Here is an 18,772-nt window from a genome sequence, read left to right on the forward strand (position 1 = left end):
CCATGGACTTGAAACAGGTTTGAAATTTCACAGGGCTCTTACTTACACAACCTTGAAACTGATGTCTAGTTCAGGGGTGTCAAACATAAGGTCCACAGGATGGATGTGGCCCCCAGAAGCTGAAGACCTTAGTCATTACCAATGTAGTGTAAAACCTGACCACCACAATGTAAGATCTGAGGAGCACTTCATACAATTACATTACAACAAGAGACACCGATTTGTTGGAACTGCTCTGTTTTGTACGTACCTTAGCTTTGTACAAAAGGCCATGGTTATTTTTCCTTTTATCCAACAGGCACTTACTCCAAGATGAGCCATGACCTTCTGACATTTTTAAACCATTAAAAAGTGCTAAATGTAGTGAGATATGGCAGTAGAGAGACCATAATTATATTTTAAAAGGCTTTAGTTTGCAAAGCTTTCCACCAATGTTGGCAACAAAACTATTGAAGCCCACAATAAAGCATCCTCGTAACAAATGCACCTTCTTATGGCCAATATTAAAATTTATATCTGTTTTTACATTAAACACGTTAAGTTCTCTAATGTTTCCTTTCCTCTTTACATTTCTTTGTCGAGAAGAAGTGCCAGAGGAAATGTACTAGCAACAGTAGGATGTGAAGAATAGCTTGGAGGACATTCAACAGATGTCAACGGGACCATTATCACGGGTTTTTAGAGATATTGCCACCTGTCCTTTGCCCCATGAACAATTACTTTGGCACTTGAAACCATCATGGAACAGAGGTATGACAACTCTATTAAATCTTTATGGTCACATTAGAGAGGAGTGAAAGAGTAAGTGAACAGCATAGTATTGTGTCCATTGTGAAAAAAAAAATCTAGGCACTTCGGGCTGTTACCGCAAGGTGCCTGCAGTGGAGGATCCCCACCGCTGCAGACCCTGAATGGCGCAAGGGCAGGTAGGTTGGTGAGGGTGGCAGGTTGTGGGTGGGAAAGGGATGGGCAGGTTGGCTAACCTCCATAACTCACTTTGTCATCCGCAATGGGTCTGGGGGCTGCTATGACCAGGAAGCTGCAGGGCAATACAGTGCATGTCCCAGAAGCCACTTCTGGGTCACACTAGCTTGAGACCCACATCATTGGCAATGTCATACCTGTGTTGAGTGCCAGAATGTTTTGTGAAGCAATGCAGTACAACACAGCCAATGATATAATAATAATACAGGCATTTATATACCGCCTTTCTTGGTCATCAGATTTCTCCTCAGACTTTAATTCAAGGCGGTTTACATAGGCAGGCTGTTCTAAACCCCCGTAGGGATTTTTACAATTGAAGAAAGGTTCTATCTTTCAAGAACCACAACATTTCAGATGGATCTTTTATGGTCTGTAATCACTTTCTGGCCTCCAGATTCCTCCCACGCAGGTTGACAAGCAGCTCCTTCATCTCTCCAAGAGCAGGTGGAATAACTCAGCTGGGCTTGTCAGCTGCTTCAAGGTCTCGCCATTCACGGTGCCGGTGGCCTCGAACTGGTGACCTTTGGATGTTATCTTCAGGCAAACGGAGGCTCAACCCTCTAGACCAGACCTCCTGCCCATGATGATGCAGGTCATGGGCCAACGTGACCTGTAAGTGGCTTCCTGGTTGCGTGCCATATTGCCCTGCAGCTTCCTGGTTGTGGCAGGCCTGCAATCCACCAAAAATCAGGTTGCGACCACAGTTTAGGAAACACTGTACTATACCATCAGAGCTTTCATTCATCTAGATTGGTATTATCTACTCTGATGGGAAAAAGGTCTCTAAAGATGATCTATGTAGAAGTACTCTATAGTCAAAAAGAAACTTCTTTACATGTATGTTGAAGCTGCTCAAGGATACAAATTTCCAGCAGCAAGTACATGAAAGTTTTCAAAGAACAACTAGCAATCAGATCCCAAATATTCCAAAATGTTTGCTGCTTAGTTCAGTACATAGTTATAATATGTTTGCTTGCTATTGTGATTTATTGTTCCTAGACACCCCCCCCCCCCCCCGTGGATACCAAAACTCACAGATAAGCAAATACATGAGTCCGGTCCAATATGATTTCCAAACATGACCAAAGATGTTCTCCAGTTGTGTCCAGAAGTCATGCAGCCTCTCCGGGCCTCAGGAAAACCTCCAGAGGTTCCAGAAAGGCACTTCTGGTTTTTGTCACACACACAAAAAAAAACCCTTTCCAGCACCTCTATAAAAAAACTCCAGCACCTCCAGAGGTGTTTCTGGAGTGTGCAGCCTCTGGAGGCCTCAGAAAGCCATGTGTGGGCCTCAGAGGCTGCCGTGTGCAGCCTCTGTGGGCCTCAAAAAGCCTCCCAGATGCAACTGGAGAACCCCTACAGTCATGTCCGTGAACTCAGGTCCAGCCATCCACCACAGGTTTGGAACCCGCTGTGAGTTAAATTTCTGGGTTCCAAATCTGAGGTTAAACAGGTTGGTCCTGTACTTGGACCAAACATGGAAGTCTGGCAAAATTGCATTGATGAATCAATGGTTACACAAAGTTTGGGAGCACCTCATCATGCACAAGCCCTCCTGTGGACTCAAAGAAGCAATGGGGCATCCCGGGAATGGAAGAATGAAGACTAAGCACACTTCTGATTGTGAGTTTACACTAAATGTTTGTCATGTTCAATTTTGTTGTTCTTTTTCACTGAAAGTCAAAATTATTTTATCGGCAGAAATTAACAATACATTATAAAATATTTGGCAAATATTTAGTAGATATTTGATCATAAAATTTGCAGATGGAACACTGAGAATTTGGGGAGCACACTTGTATTCATGATGTACTACAATCTCTAATGTCTAATAATAGTTTCTTATCGAAGGAAAATGACACATCCCAATGCTACTGTGTATTCTAATTTCTATGGAGATTCACTCTGCCCTACAATTTTATGATTTTCTGAATTGTTGGCTATTTGATTTTTGTTTTCTGTAATGCAATATTGGCTAATGAGAGCTAGTGCATTCATATATACAGGTGGAACCTTGGTATCCATTGATTTGGTATCCACTGATTTGACTCACCACTGATTCTGAAGTCAACCTTTAAATGCCCCTTTAAATGCCCCTTTATACAAGGGGGGAAAACATCAAAATCCAATTTCCTACATTTGTGCTATTAAATCATTATAATTTCATTCCATTAGATTCCATAATTCCCCCATCTAGTGGTGGATACAGTATAGCATTCAGCCTATACCAGTGCATTCTGGGACAACAATAAGAAACCTGGAAGTGGGTCTTTAAAGCAATTTTTCCACTGCTGTGGTATCCACTGATTTTTTTTTAATCCACTGGAGGTGCTGGAATGGGGCACAATCTCTCTCTCTCTGTATGTACCATCCAAATATTCCAACTCCCTTTTAATGCCCACTTTTTGGCTAATTAACACATCCTTATCTCTAGAAGCTGTGGTGTGCAAAGGAATGAACACAGAACTCCTTATCAGTTGAGCAATTAACAAGAAGAATTTATTGCTACAAACACATATACTCCCTGCAAGTCCTCTTGTCCAGAGACTTTCCCTCCCCAAAACTCCACTTAACTTAGTGGGTAAAGGTCCAAAGCCTCCAGTCCAAGTCCAATCCAGTCTCCAAAGCACAGTCCAGTCCAGTCTTCTGCAATCCAATCCTTTCTGTAGCAGTCCACTGCAGCAGAGTCCCTTCCTCTGTAGCAGAGTCCTCCAGCAGAGTCCTGGCAGTCCCCTTCTCCTGTAGGTCCTGGTCCGTCCGTGTCCTGTAGGTCTGGGATCCTGTAGGTCTAGGTCTGGGTCCAGGTAACTCTGTCTGGGTCAGGGTCCCTCTTGGTCAGGCCCTTCAATATTAAGACACTTCATGTATTATGATGTTTATGTGCATTCCTAACTAAAGATTATCTTCATACGGGGGGGAAAAATCATGTACATCATTTGGTACCTGCTGTGTGCAGAAAACATTACATAACAGAAATCTCACTGAATTTTTTTTCAAAAATGTCTCCTTAATTATTCCGTGGAACAGATCCATGCTGGATCTTCGTCAAGGGCCTAATAATGGATTCAACCATAAAAAATTCTATGGCAAACTACTTGGATGGACTGGGGTTGACTAATATGGGGCAGTTACTTTAGCAATATTACTGCAAACAAACAAGGAAAAACTGAGCTGTACCAGCATTATTCAAAAGTAGAGCAAACTGGTCAGGAACACTGGAATAATAGTAAATTTTCTCAAGAAAGCTAGCAAAACAATACTTGGGCTCCCTCTACTGGTGTAGAGCCCAGGCTGCAATCCAGTTAAATTCAGCTAAAATGAATTGTTAATATTGGTGATAATTGAGACCCATTTATTCAAGATCTATATGTACATCCTATGGGTTTTGTCATCTTACATTCTTTAAATATTTCAGATGAAAGTCTCCCTTTAAAGACAAGTGAATCGATGACAATCTGTAGATGAGGTGGAACAGGTTCCCCACATAAATCTAAAGCAGTAGGGATGAATGCAACAGCTTCGTACAAATGGCACATGTCAGGGAAGCAGCCCTAATCCTCACCTGCACCAACAGCATATGCATATACAGAATCAAACGATTAGTTTACCAAGCCCAGCATGGTCTTTCAGACATGGGTCACTCCAAGACTTACCTGGAATTGCCAGGGACTGAGCATGGGACTTTCTCCATGAAAGCACTGAGCTATGATGCCTTCTCAAATGCATCAGCAATGAGCGGTATGGGGGCAGAAGGTGAGGCAGTGACACCCTTCCAGGGTTCTTCATAAAGCTCCACCACCACTACCAAAGCTGTGAGTGCACAAACACTCAAAACTCACATGCTCTGAGCAACTGGAGTGCATGGGTTGTGTCGGTGGTGTCTGCGGCATTTTTCAAAGAACTCTGGTGGGCTGATTCTGCCTCACTTTCCACTCCACTGCACATCACTGAAATGCATAGATCAGCAATTCTCAATGTTTGTCCCCTGCTGTACCACTTCGCACGGTCCACCTATTGGAAGTACCACCAGAAGTTTGAGAGGCTGGACACAATGCAACACCAGTTAAGTGGCTCAGGGTGGGCGAAAGGGGTCTTTCAAGTGTGCAAAAAGTGCACGCTGGAGCTCTACCTGCTGAGCTGAGCCTCCTGCTGCTGCTTGTCACATTGCATTGCTGGTCTCACTGCCAGGCAGTGGGGGATTGAGGGTCCCATGAGTACCACAGACACCACCTTGAGTACCACAAGTGATGCTTGTATCACTGGTTGAGGAACTGGCATAGATATTTTACATATTATGTATTTTTACCTAATAGATGAATTAACAAATTAAAGGCCAGATTATTAATCAACTAAAAAAAATCTGCAATCAGAGGACAGCTCTACAAAAAGGGGGGGGGCAGAGAAGCGAACTCTCCCTGAATGAATTTGCTTAGAATCTGCATTTGGGGGGGGGGGGGGAGGGGAAACAGGTGAAAACTGATCATCCTGCTTTGGAAAGATGTCAGTGGAGCGATATTTAATTGTCTCCACTCGCAGTACATTCTTATCCTAATTAGAACCAAAACAGCATCTGTATTTTGTTCTAATTAGATTTAACAGTTTTTGAGTATAGAGAAGGACCTTATATTTGAAGCCATTTTGTATTTATTTATATTTACTATCCTCCATAATAGCATTTTTTTAAACAATGCTGTTTGCTATGTGAATTTGTGGTTGGTGACATAAGAACATAAGAACAGCCCCACTGGACAGGCCATAGGTCCATCTAGTCCAGCTTCTTGTATCAGTGGCCCACCAAATGCCCCAGGGAGCACACCAGATAACAAGAGACCTCATTCTGGTGCCCTCCCTTGCATCTGGCATTCTGACATAGCCCATTTCTAAAATCAGGAGGTTGCACATACACTTCATGGCTTGTAACCCGTAATTGATTTTTTTCTCCAGAAACTTGTCCAATCCCCTTTTAAAGGCGTCCAGGCCAGACGCCATCACCACATCCTGTGGCAAGGAGTTCTACAGACCGACCACATGCTGAGTAAAGAAATAGTTTCTTTTGTCTGTTCCAACTCTCCCAACACTCAATTTTAGTGGGCAGATTTTAGTTGGCTGCAATGATGTCATGCTGTGCTGTTTTCATTCTTTCATGCATTTTTTTTTTAAACTCCAGTAGCATTTGCCAAACCTGAGCAGGGAGGAAAATGGCTTCCATACCTCAAACATGTCAATGGATGCAGAAGACTTTTGCCCTGCTAGTCCCTTAGTAATATGTCCGACACTACAGTTTGTTTTCGAGAGTGACACAAAATTGCCAAGTATAAATGGCTCCGAACTTCCATGTGGCCCAGACAGGACAGGAAGTTTAAACTATTAGCAATGTGCCTAGCCCTTCGTCTGGATAGTACAGATGCTGCTGCTGTCAGCAGCACATTAAACACCATCCATGCGAGCGATGCAAACTATGTCCCTGTCTCTGTAATACTAGAATATCAGGCAGTGTCTCTGCTGTCTTTAGCCGAATTGGTTACAGTCGGATTGGACAATAATATATTCCTTGAGCCCTTTGCCAGTGAACATTAATGGCTGGGATGAAAAATGGAAGAAAGAGTTTTGAAGCCCACTCCCAAACCACTAGATGGCAATGCTACCTTTGTGGCAGAAGTCTATCAGTTACAGTCACAGGGACAAACTCCAGTTTAACACAGGTTTTGCAATATGGCAAGGAGGATATATGGAAGAGAGCCGGGCCAGAGTGTATGCATCAGTAGAGGTTCCTGAAGTATGTCAGTGAAGCCCCCTGTTCATGAAAGCCAACCATGAAGGGACAGATAGGTACAGTGGACTTTTTTGCCCTCCCCATAGGACATTTTGCATTGAAAATGGAATCTTATGAAAGAGATTGCTTAACAGCAAGAAATTGGACAGGTGAAGTTTCCCTCAGCACATTTCATCTCCATGCAAGCTAGGCCAGCCCATTCATGAGACCACCTGATCACCTCAGGCGTATTGCTCAGGTACATACCTAACACCTGCTGCTCCTCTTCTCCTCAATTCTTGGTTTTGAAAAGGAATAGAAGAAACATGGAAAAGAAAATGGTGGGTATGGGCTAGTGCAATTAGAGATTCCTGGGCCTGCCACTCTAGTCTTCTCCACACAGGACCCGTGAGGGAGGGAGGCTGCCTGTTGAAGAAGATAAGGTCTCTGTAGGCGAGTGGAGGGGCAGGGGAAAGGTGGAACAGAGGCAGGGAGGGGGTTAACAAGTGGGGGGAAGGCAGGGAGAGGATGGATCAGGCCCAGGAGGGGGTTGGGACAGTGGCAGTGGCTACTGCCATATCCTGTCCCTCCTCGGAGGCCTGATTTCCCGACATGGGGCTGCTTGGACTTGCCCCAGTGATTTTGCTGGTGGAAGTCCGAGTAGCCCCATAGTGGCTGCTGAGGCTTACGCCAGGTCTCAGAGAGACCTCATAGCAGCCTCTCCATACTGGATGCAGTGGGGGCTGCACTGGTGCCACAGCGTCACAGCTCAGGAGTTTAATTAGGACTGGACTGTAAAGCATCTACTTACCAAAAGCTTACCGGAGCTTCTGGATTATTCTTCAAAGACTGGAGAGCAATTGGGATGCCAATTCACATTCCCCTCCCCCCCCAGGTGGCAGTCAGCCTTGCATCTCAGATTTGCTTTGGGTTTGGACTAACTCTCCTTACCTGGATGGAAACCAGTTAAACTTACTTCTGAGTATGTTTAGAATCAAGGTGTGGATGTGAGATATAGAGATGTTTCTCTTCCAGAAGTCTTCTTTATTCTCCCCCCTCCACAATATTTTGTCCTGTGCTGCCATGGCTTGGAAGCCTGACTACCAGGCGTTTGAGAATTCCATGTGGCATTCCCCACTTCCTGACCTAAATTACTGGGTCGTCCTACTGAACATTGTTGAAGAGGTGACACAATTCATGATGAGGTGGTTACATTTCAGTAATAAGTGAAGTGATCCTTAGCATAGACACGATACCCCCCCCCCCCCATGTTTATGTGATTTGCAAAGCACTGGGAATCACCCTGATCAGAGAAAAGTCCATTAACCAATCTAAATGAAAGGAGGAATGTTATTTTCCAGGTGAATCAGTATGAATTGATTATCCAAGCAAGAAACATTTTAGATATTGTCAGTGATAGTCCACTCCCTCTGAAGTTGCTTTAACAGGGTGTCCTAGCCCATTAAACAACTCCCAGGAACAAGGGGGAGAATGAAGGGGGAGAACACCAGAGTAAAGACAATCAAGGGCAAAACTTCTGAATGGTAGACTTGAGTTCTAGAACATATCCAGATGGCCTTTGTTTTGAGAAATGTTACACAACATTGAATCCATGCTCTCCTGGTATTTCCACTTGTGCTTGTCCCCAGCTTGTTCTCATGACTGGTTGTAAGGGATGATTGTGAAATTAGTGCAGCCTATCCAGTGTATAGTGCCAACTTTCTAGTATTCATGGGGAATGAGAAAAACCCTGGGAGAAAGGTTCCTGCTTTTTCCTGGCATGATTCCCACAGTTCTCACTGTGCATTGCTGAGAGCTGTGGCATGCCCCCCTTATTACATTTCAGAATGTCCCAGGATTGCTGCTGTCTCAGGGCTGACACCACCCTTTAACTGGCCTTCTAGTAAAAGTTGTATAACAGATTTAGCCCATCCGGTCCAGCTGCTTTAAAAGCCAAGGCCGTGAAGTCTTTCAGAGATTGCAAAAGGGAATAGGACTGAGCTGTTAATAGCTTTCATCTTCATCCTTTCCTAGGACACTAATAATCACCAGCCACATCTTCATCTAATGTTATCTGACCATGGAACCAATTTTGTCATTTTAACTGGTCGCCTGTCTGAGAGACAGAGAGAAAGAGAGTAGTATGGCCCTTCTAGTCATAGGCATCTCAGCCTGGGATAGAAAACAATTTTGACATTCCCAGCCTGGAATCCTGCCCTTAGCAAACACATCTAATGATCATACATGGTCTTTTGGCAGGCTTTGCTCAAGACCATCTGTTAAGGATGGCCTTGTGCCTACTTGTATGGGGGCCTGCCAGATTCAATAGGACATACAATAGATGCCAAACAAAACTTCCCTGCTCTTCCTCCTATTATTTTCATTCCAAATTACACAGTAACACTCATCTGTGTTTTAACATTGCTGCATTTTAAAGGAATTAACGCTTGGTTTGAGTGAGATGCTACACATAAATCTGAGGAAGGCACCAGCTGAAAGAACTGGGTGCGAGTCAGTGAATGTGGGAAAATCATACATGCAAAATCAATTTTCAAACTCCGCCTAGAAGGATAAAAACTAAACCTTTTCAGCACTAATGTATTTTATTTTAAAAATGTGGGGGTGTCTGCACATGTGCAAACAAATTAGAATGCAAATTTAAAACATACCAAAACATGGTCCACATACGTTCAATACAAAACAATCATTAATGCACATTCAAAACCTCCTGTCTTGCTTTTCCCAGAGGCATAGCTGTATTCCAGTATGATAAAAATAGTGTCCACTCTTGTATGCATTTATGCACAGAATCTTGGTATTCCTTCCACGTTTCTTTATCTACTGCCAATGTGCTCATTTTTGGCCAGATTTTTTATTTCCAGATGCTAATACTGATATTTACACAATTGACAGTGCAATCCTATGCACATTTATTCAGACACAAGTCCCATGATGTTCAGTGGGATTTAGTCCCAGGTAAGTGTGCTTAGGGCACAATCCTAACCAGGTCTACTCAGGTCCTATTTTGTTCAGTGAGGCTTATTTTCAGGAAAGTGTGGTTAGATTCGCAGCCATAGGCTATTTCCAGTCTTCTACTAACAGTACTAAGAGTTACTAATAGTAACTAAATAGTACTAAAACTTCTACTAATAGTAGTTTAGCTGCTGCTAAGAGGCTGGCAAGTAATCAACATTCATTGCTCACAAAACAATCAAAGTAACATAAATGTGGCTGGTTGGAATAAGAGATCATACCTCAGTATGATCATACATCAGTAGAATTATATCCAAATCCTGAAAAGGGTATTATGGATGAACTGCTGTCTCCTGCCTTGACACTACTTCTTTGCTAGGGAAAAACAGCACTGTGTTGACCTTCTGTGCTGCTATTGGGCCAATGAATGGTTGTTAGGATGCCATCTCCAGTTGTTCCCCTAGGTCTGCACCACTCTATTCTATCTTGAAAAAATGTTTGTGAGATTAATCGCCAATCCTAACTACGAGTTACAAAGGAGAACAATAGTTCAGCTGTTGTAAATGGTGTATGGTGGTGCATGCGGTATGCCACTGGCCAGGGCCTCTGAGAGGAATTTTATCAGGGGCTACAAAATTTCTTTTGGGCCTCTTCCCAAAGGTGAGGGGCAAAATGAGGGGGCTGGAGAGTGGAGACAGCTGGAATAGTCTTTGGAGTCCAGGTCTACTGGACTTTCCGATGCAGAGCCTGGGTCTAGCTGCCCACACGGCATCAGTAGCTTGATAACAGTAATATGGAAAACCAAATACACTCCTAAGTCTCTCTAAAATAATCTAAATATAAAAAATCATTGCAAAAAAAAAAAAAATAGCATAATTGCATTTTGGCGCACACTAGAGTGGAAAGTGTGTGTACCAAAACTTACTTCTGCAGCAGCTGTGGTCCCGCAGCTGTGTCCCTGAACTCCTATATGGTCCTTCTCATAAGCGGACCACAAGCAAAGAGCTACTGTAGCAGGCCAGTTTCCTCTCACATTTGATACTGTGTTAAGGAGTGTCATGTATGCATTCCTCGGCCGCCGCATATGGCTTGCAGCAGCTGCTGCTACCATGCCCACATTAGTGCCCCCAGCATCCCATGTGGGTAGAGAGTCCAGGTGATATCGGAAAATGTAAGATCCCAGGAAATCTCTGGGCCTCTTCTGAAAGAGGAAGATCTTTCTGAAAGAGGAAGAAAGAGGAAGATCACAAAGGCAGGTGTGTGGAAAAACACATGGCTCTGGATATGTTACACTTGCAGTTAATGAGCACCTCAAGGCAAGGTGTTGATAAACAAAAAATAATCAGGAACATGAAGAGAGATCCCCAGCAGGGCACCAGAGCGCTGCAGAGGACTCCGAAGTCAGGGAGGACTTGGGCTTGCCACATCTCCGACCTGCTAGGTTTTCAAGAGCTAAATTTGGCCCAGAAAACCAAAGCAAAGGTGTCCAATCTGCTTTGCGACACAAGGACAAAAACTGGCCATTGCGCAAACAGCCTTCAGTTCAGTTGAGCCCACAGGCCTCGCATCCAAGTACATGGAGGAAACCACAACAGAACACATTTCCATGTGCAAGAGAGCATTTTGTGCATGCATGCCCAGCAGGTGCCCAAGGTGACCTGGTGCCATCCCTGTTGGGATGCCCATGCAGATGTCTGCCAGCAAACATCCAGAGGGGGAAATGATTATGCTATGCCTGGCATTGATTTTGCCGCAGTGGCTGTTACTGATCAGTGATTTCCTCTGCAATTGAAGGGTGGATTTCTTCATGCTGCAACTGCTAAGGTACTTTCTTCATGCATCACAATCTAAACATGATTTAAAATGATAGAAGGCTGTAGGTAGCCTGCTGCCTCCCTGGGGCAGGGCTGGCCCACCCATGAGGCCAACTGAAACAGCTGCCTCAGGCAGCAGGTTGGTGGGGAATGCTCATCTCTGCCTACTTGCCTCCACTGCTCCTCCTTCTCCTTCCACATCCGGGGGGGGGGGGAGGACGGATGGATGGCTGGGGGAGGGATGGTGGGGAGAGGGATGGAGAGGGGGGAAGGATGGAGGGATGGATGGGAGAGGGATGGTGGGGAGAGGGATGGAGGGATGGATGGGGAGGGATGGTGGGGAGAGGGATGGAGGGGGGAAGGATGGAGGGATGGCTGGGGGAGGGATGGAGGGGGGAAGGATGAAGGGATGGTGGGGAGAGGGATGGTGGGGAGAGGGATGGAGGGATGGATGGGGAGGGATGGTGGGGAGAGGGATGGAGGGGGGAAGGATGGAGGGATGGATGGGGAAGGATGGTGGGGAGAGGGATGGAGGGGGGAAGGATGGAGGGATGGTGGGGAGAGGGATGGTGGGGGGAAGGATGGAGGGATGAATGGGGAGGGATGGTGGGGAGAGAAATGGAGGGGGGAGGATGGAGGGATGGTGGGGAGAGGGATGGAGGGGGAAGGATGAAGGGATGGTGGGGGAAGGATGGAGGGATGACCGAGTCATGCCAGTGGCTGAAGCTGCGCGTGGTGCCTGCTTTGAACTCCTCCTGCGGGGAGGGGGGCTGAGCTGCCGGGGACCAGGCGTCGACCCTGCCCGAGTGCTGCCCCTCCTCCCTCTAGCCCCGGGACTGGGGGGCACAGGGGCGCAAAAGGGGCAGCGCGGGCGCCTCGGGGCCCCGGAGCTCGGCGGCCCTTGCCCGGGAGACCGCTGGGCGTGCCCGCAGCCTCCCCGCGCGCTTGCCTGGCCCGCCCCCGGCAACGCCGGCGCGCTCCGTCTGGGCGCGCACCAGGCGGCACCGGCTCCCCGGCAGGGGCGAACTCAGGGCTGAGCCGCGGTCCGCCTCCCTGCCGCGGACACCCCCGCGCCGCCCCCGAAGACGGGCTGCTCGGCCGCCTCTTCGCTCCGCGGCCGCGTCACCGGGTTCTCTGCCCCAGCCCCGCCCTCCGCCAGGCGCGCCCCCTGCCCGGGCTCTCCAGGTGGGCTGCGCCGGGGACGTGCCCCGCCTCCCCCCTCCGCGCAGGCGCTCCTTTGCCCCCCACCTGCAGGCTGCTGCTGCTAGACCCACTTTCCCTCCCTGACCCCACCTCTGGCTGGCTGGCTGGCTGGCTGACTCTTCTCCTCCTAGGAGCCTCCTGGACGGAGGGAGCCAAGAGGTCCCCCCAAGCAGGACTGCTCTGACCTGTGCCTGCTGGTGGAAGTGAGCAGCAGTCCCCAAGGAGGTGTCCCTGCCTGCAGCAGTCCAGCAGGGCTCTGCACTCTTCACCCCTTTGCAGCCGGTGGGGTGCCTCCAGTTCTCAAAATGATGGCACCTGGGCTGGGCTCCAGGGAGCTCACAGGGAGCTCACCCAGATGGGGTGCTTCACAGCTCCAGGGAGCTGGCCACAAGAAGGCCCACTTGCCCACAGGGAGAGAGTCTGCCAGTCAGCTAGCCAGCCCCTGTGTCCAGCACCTCTGTCTCTGAAAGACATCTGGGCCATCAGGTGCCATCCCCACCACCTCCTGTGGCAAGGAGTTCCACAGACCAACCAGAGGCAGGCAACCACTGTCCAGACTCCCCTTTCTGTCCAACCCACTTTGAAAGGCATGGAGTCTGCTTGATTAAACCCAGGAGTTTTTGCATTCAGAACAGATGAACTACACTAAGTATCCCCACCCCTCCCTCCAAGTTAAGGTACATAAGTAGGGTAAATCCATAGACAGGAATGTCATCAGGTCTTACTAGTCCCAGGGAGTGGCTTGCCCACTGGACACAGAACTGGGTCCTGGAAAGGCATCAATGAGACAGGGCGCAAGCTTTCAGCAGAGCACACATATGTAGGAGCAGCAGAGGAACAGCAAGGCATGGCAAATGTCTGCAGGAGCCTTCCCATCTCCCAGAAGAGGGCAATTAGGATTCAGAAGGTGACCAGGCTGGGAGGGTAGAACCAGGAAGGGTGAGTGACCAACCAAGGCCAGGGGACTATAAGGAGAGGGTCAGGACTAAGAAAGGTTGGAGATCAGCTGGATGGGAGGTGCCAGAGCCCGATAAGGCTGGTGAAGTCCCTGAGGCTGTTGTCACTGGCAGCCTTTTTGGAGCCACTAACACAAACAGGGGCAGTGTCAGTAGTTCACTGCCACTACTGGGTATATGTAGGAATGCAGTTAAACCAAAGCGGGGGCGGCAGCTGGAGGAGCAGGGCAAGGAGGGAGAGGAGCTGGGCACTGTCTGAGCAGGGAGGGGAGCAGGCCTGAGGTGGGATGAGGAGACAAGGCATTGATCACTTCTCCGGTCCCTTCCTTCCAATTCTGTAGCACCTGAAAACTAAACCGTTTCTTTCAGTATAAGCTTTTGTGGGCCACAAGTCTTTCAAGTGTTACAGGATCTTTTGCTGCAACAGACTAACATGTTTCCCTGTCTGGAAGTTACCCCCAGGTCTCTAGTCCACTTGGCTCTCCCACCTGCTGGTAGCACACCTGGAAACCTACTAGGCATACCAAATGGGGACAGGTAGAAGTAGACACAATTCCTTTGATTCCTAGTTGAATGTGGAGATTTAACTGGAAAAGTCCTAGGTCTTGTGTCCAGGTTGCCTGATGACACTCCTGTATTCCCCCAGGCTTCCTGGCAAAGCAGCTATACGATGCCTTCTTACGACACTACTTATTGTTCAGAATGATTAAAAACTGTTAAAATGCCCTTTGGTATTCCTGCCTCTTTCGTTTTCAAGATGTTGTATGCAAGTAGGGAGTAGGAAGGTGATTTGTCAGTATTGACTTTTTCTGAAATAAGCAGTTATCAACCACACAGCAAAGTAATTCATGTAGCATATCTGCTTCAGACGTGGAAGCCATTCAGTCCCCATGAATGAGGAAGCATGATCTTCCTTGGATTAGTAAACACAGAGCACAATCCTATCCTGCGCTGGAACAGGCAAGCCAAGAGGCTTGCACTGTATCCAGTGCAGGATAAGGGGCCATAAGAGGCTCAGCCCGAGGTAAGGGGAAACATTTCCCCTTACGTCCGGGTAAGGACCACTGGCCTCTATGAATCTCCTCGGAATGGCACTCCCCGGGAACGGGGGTTGGAATCCAACATACCAGATCCCAGCCCCCCTCCTCCCCACCTGCCCGCCCACTCGCCCTTGGGGCCACCCACCACACACCCCCTGGAACGCCTCCCTCCTGCCTCCTCTCCACTCCCCCCCGCCTACCTCAGAGGCTTGCATTGACCCAAGCGGGCCAACGCAAGCCTCATGGAGGAAGCCGGCGTGGAGGCTTGTGTCGGCCTCCGCAGGCTGGTACTTTTCTGAGCGCTGGCCCTGTTTCCTTCTGAGGAGGCGCAAATGTGCCTTATGGCACATTTGCGACCCTCCTGGGCTGGTGCAAGTTCCAGTCAAGGGCTGGATTGCGCCCACAGTTAAGAAGTGGTATATCCTCTGACATTCAGGCCTTTTTGAATAGTTTTTATACATGATGCCATTCTCTTATAATGAATGGTAGCTGAACATGCTGTAATTTATCTCCAAAACAGAACAGACTGAATGATTAACCATGCCCAAAAATTTGCAAAGAGATTTCCTAAATATTAGCCACTGACTAGAGAAATGCCAGCAATGTCTGCTGGGGCAGGATGGGGGGACTCTGTGCATGGAATTACAGTGACCTATTGCACATTTCAGTTAAGAAGCATGCACTTGTGGAATTCTATGCCTCGCAACAGTTTGGGCCCATAAACTGATGGACAGGGCCCTCTTTCTGCCAATAAAATTTTATGACGAGGCTTATCCAGTGCATTTCCAAAATGTGTGAGGGTTAGAAAGTGAAAGAAAACAAGAGTCAACCAATTGACTAGCATGACAGAAAGCTGTATGGGCTTAACCAACACAGGTGGAGTCCTATATGCTTTCTGCTGAGAGTTAATGCCAAGAAATTTACATCCTATGAATTTCTGTTCTTCTCAAGGAAAAACAGGTGGCAAAAGAAGTTCCTCCACCTGTAAGGCCAGTAAGTTTCCAATTTTTATATACCTAATGGATGGGCCTTTCCACCGAGTCCTGAGACAGTACTGCCAATATCACAGAAATAAAAAATGATCAAAATACTGAGGACCAGATGAAACAGTGGCAACCATAATAAAGGTTGAGCAAAGCTCATTGGAACTCAGCAAAGGTGATGGTCTCACACACATGCAACAAAAAGAACAAAATGAAATTTAATGAATAACCAGATAATAATCACAGTAAACCTCAAAGCCAAGGAAGGACAGGCACAGAAAGAACTCCTTGAATCTCAATGTCATCCCTCCCTGGAACCCATCAAGCATGTCCCCAAGTAGGAACTCGACAGTAAAACACAGACGGGGTAATGCGATCTAGAGAACAGTGTGGGGGGAGGGGAGATGAATTGATTTGAACTAATCAACCAATTCTTTGGCAGTAGGCTTTCCATAGTCATTATTTTCTCCATCCCTTATTTTGTGCATGTATACCTACAATAGACTATTTTCAGTTTGTCTGTCTGACTGACCAACAAACAGCGAGAGTTTTCTTCAATACTGGTCTGAAAATATAAATGGATTCAACTTCTTCTTCATTGCAAAAGCAGAGTCATTGCGCTAGTTCTCTTTTCTCTGAATCTCATTTTTAAACGTGTGTACTTGCAGTGAGGTGCCAAAAGATATTTTCTGTGGGGCATGGTATCTTCACACATTTGTTCTGATAGTGATAGTTGTGCATAACACAAATGCCTTTGTCCATATTCTACCTCTTATCACAATAACCCCAGTAATGAATTAAGTGAAGAGGCTGTCAATTAAACACTGATACTAATCTAGACATGAAAGCTCCCTTCAGAAAGATTGTTTTGGAACATATTTTGTGACAACACCAATGTCGGTTTCATTCAATCCAATTCCCCCACAATTGAGCGATCCACATATTAGCTGCCAGCCCAGCAACACTTGTAATGTGAATTACCCTTGCTATAGATACAGCACTGACAAAGAATGCTTGGAGAATAAAATGTCTATTGTGCAAGTCAGGCTTAATGGATTAAAAAAAATGGGCATTACATCATTAATTAACGGCAGTATCTATCATGAAAAGATTGCCAAGGACAATTAAGAAAATGATTTTAAGTGTCCTTGGAAACTAGAATGCAGTTCTGATTTTCGCCTTACTTTTATGAAGTGTAGCTTAAAGGTCAGCTTCTTTGTGAAGTGTGAAGATCTGGGCATGATTGCTATAGTTGTCATTATACATTAATCTTGCATGAAGGAGAATTATGTATTTATTCTATCTGTCAATAAGTGTGAGTGCCAAACTTTTGTTGAGAAATGGGGGCAAAATACATTTAATAATGAAGAATCATAATGGAAAGACAGTAGCTACACAATAGTACAGTCTTTGTACCTTTCTGCATATTCGCTATAGCACTTGTGTGTGATTTCTGTATAATTGATCTTGGATTTCACGTCTCTAATGGAAGATTCACAAAAGGCTTATTTCAGATGGTTGGTTGGGTGCACTTACGACTTTTAAACAAAATTTGGGGTCATTTGACATGCAATTGTAACAACTTCCCCTCTACCAACAATCACTTGGAACAAGGAATCATAAGCAAACTTATACGGGCTTCCTTCCTAGTGTCTTCTCCCTGCTTTGCCCAGGAGGCATATGGAGACTGCACAGGAAGGAAGTCAAATACAGATGTTGTATATGGACTTTCCTGGGACCAACCACATAAGGTCTGTGCAACCAAACTGTTGATTCCATTAAACATAATACCACAGCACACCAACCTGGCAAAGTTGTGACAACAACGGGAGATTCCCACTTGGCGTGACTTGTGGCTATCTGTGGAAGCTCGAGTCAAGTGCTGTGCAGCTAAGAGAGACGACTACATCATGGAAGGAAAACATCTTGCGGGTTCTATATGTAGAACAATACTGTAAAGACCTTTATCGTGTCTAGGACTGCTTGCCTATGTGAACTTTCTTGAATAAGGAGAAATCTGATTATGAAAGACAATAAATAAATAAATAAATAGGACAGCTAGTTTTGTAGAATGATGAGGACTGGGATGTAGACAAAGTGGGATTCCTTCTTCACAACTTAAAAAAAACCCCTGAACATTTATTATTATTATTATTATTATTATTATTATTATTATTATTATTATTATTATTATTATTATTATACTTCCATCTCCAGGGCTTCGTCCTTTCTCTACACAAGTCTATTTGAAATCAACGAGATGAACTGAGCATGCTCATTTTAAACAGGATGTTTCAGGGGAAGGAGAGCCCAACCCTGAGTCGTAAGGCACATTTGCGAAGGCTTACCACGGGGCAAGCACCCGTTCTAGCCCAGCGCTGGCTGGCACTGGGCTAGTGCCGGGCGGGTGTTCAGCCTCTGCCGCTCGGTGGTCACACGGACTGCTGAGCTGCAGTAAGGTAAGTGGGGACGGGAGGAGGCAGGGAGGAAGCATTCCGGGGGGTGGAGGCGGGCAGAGGGCAGAGAGAGGGCGGGGAGGAGGTGGGAGGCGGGAGAGGGTGGGCGGAGGTGTGACGGGGGAGAGAGCAGGAGGGGAGGGAGGAGGGTCCGGTGGAGAGCTACTCCACCGGATCCTGCACGTTCGTGTGGGGCTTGGCACCCTACACCAGGGGTGCCCAAACCCCGGCCCTGGGGCAACTTGCAGCCCTCGAGGCCTCTCAATGTGGCCCTCAGGGAGCCCCCCGTCTCCAATGAGCCTCTGGCCCTCTGGAGATTTGTTGGAGCCCACACTGGCCTGATGCAACTGCTCTCAGTGTGAGGGCAACTGTTTGATGTCTCAAACTGTTTGACGTTTGACGCATGAGCTGTGGATGAGGGCACCCTTCACTGCTTGTTGTTTCATGTCCGTGATGCAGTAGTGGCAGCAAAGGAAAAGCCAGCCTTGCTTTGTGCAAGGCCTTTTATAGGCCTTGAGCAATTCAAGACCTTCATTCATTCATATAAGTTCCATCTTTAATATATTCATTTATGTAAACTTATGTAAATTTATTCAAATTTTAAATGTAAA

Source organism: Tiliqua scincoides, chromosome 1 (genome assembly GCF_035046505.1).
Source record: "Tiliqua scincoides isolate rTilSci1 chromosome 1, rTilSci1.hap2, whole genome shotgun sequence".
NCBI lineage: Eukaryota > Metazoa > Chordata > Lepidosauria > Squamata > Scincidae > Tiliqua > Tiliqua scincoides.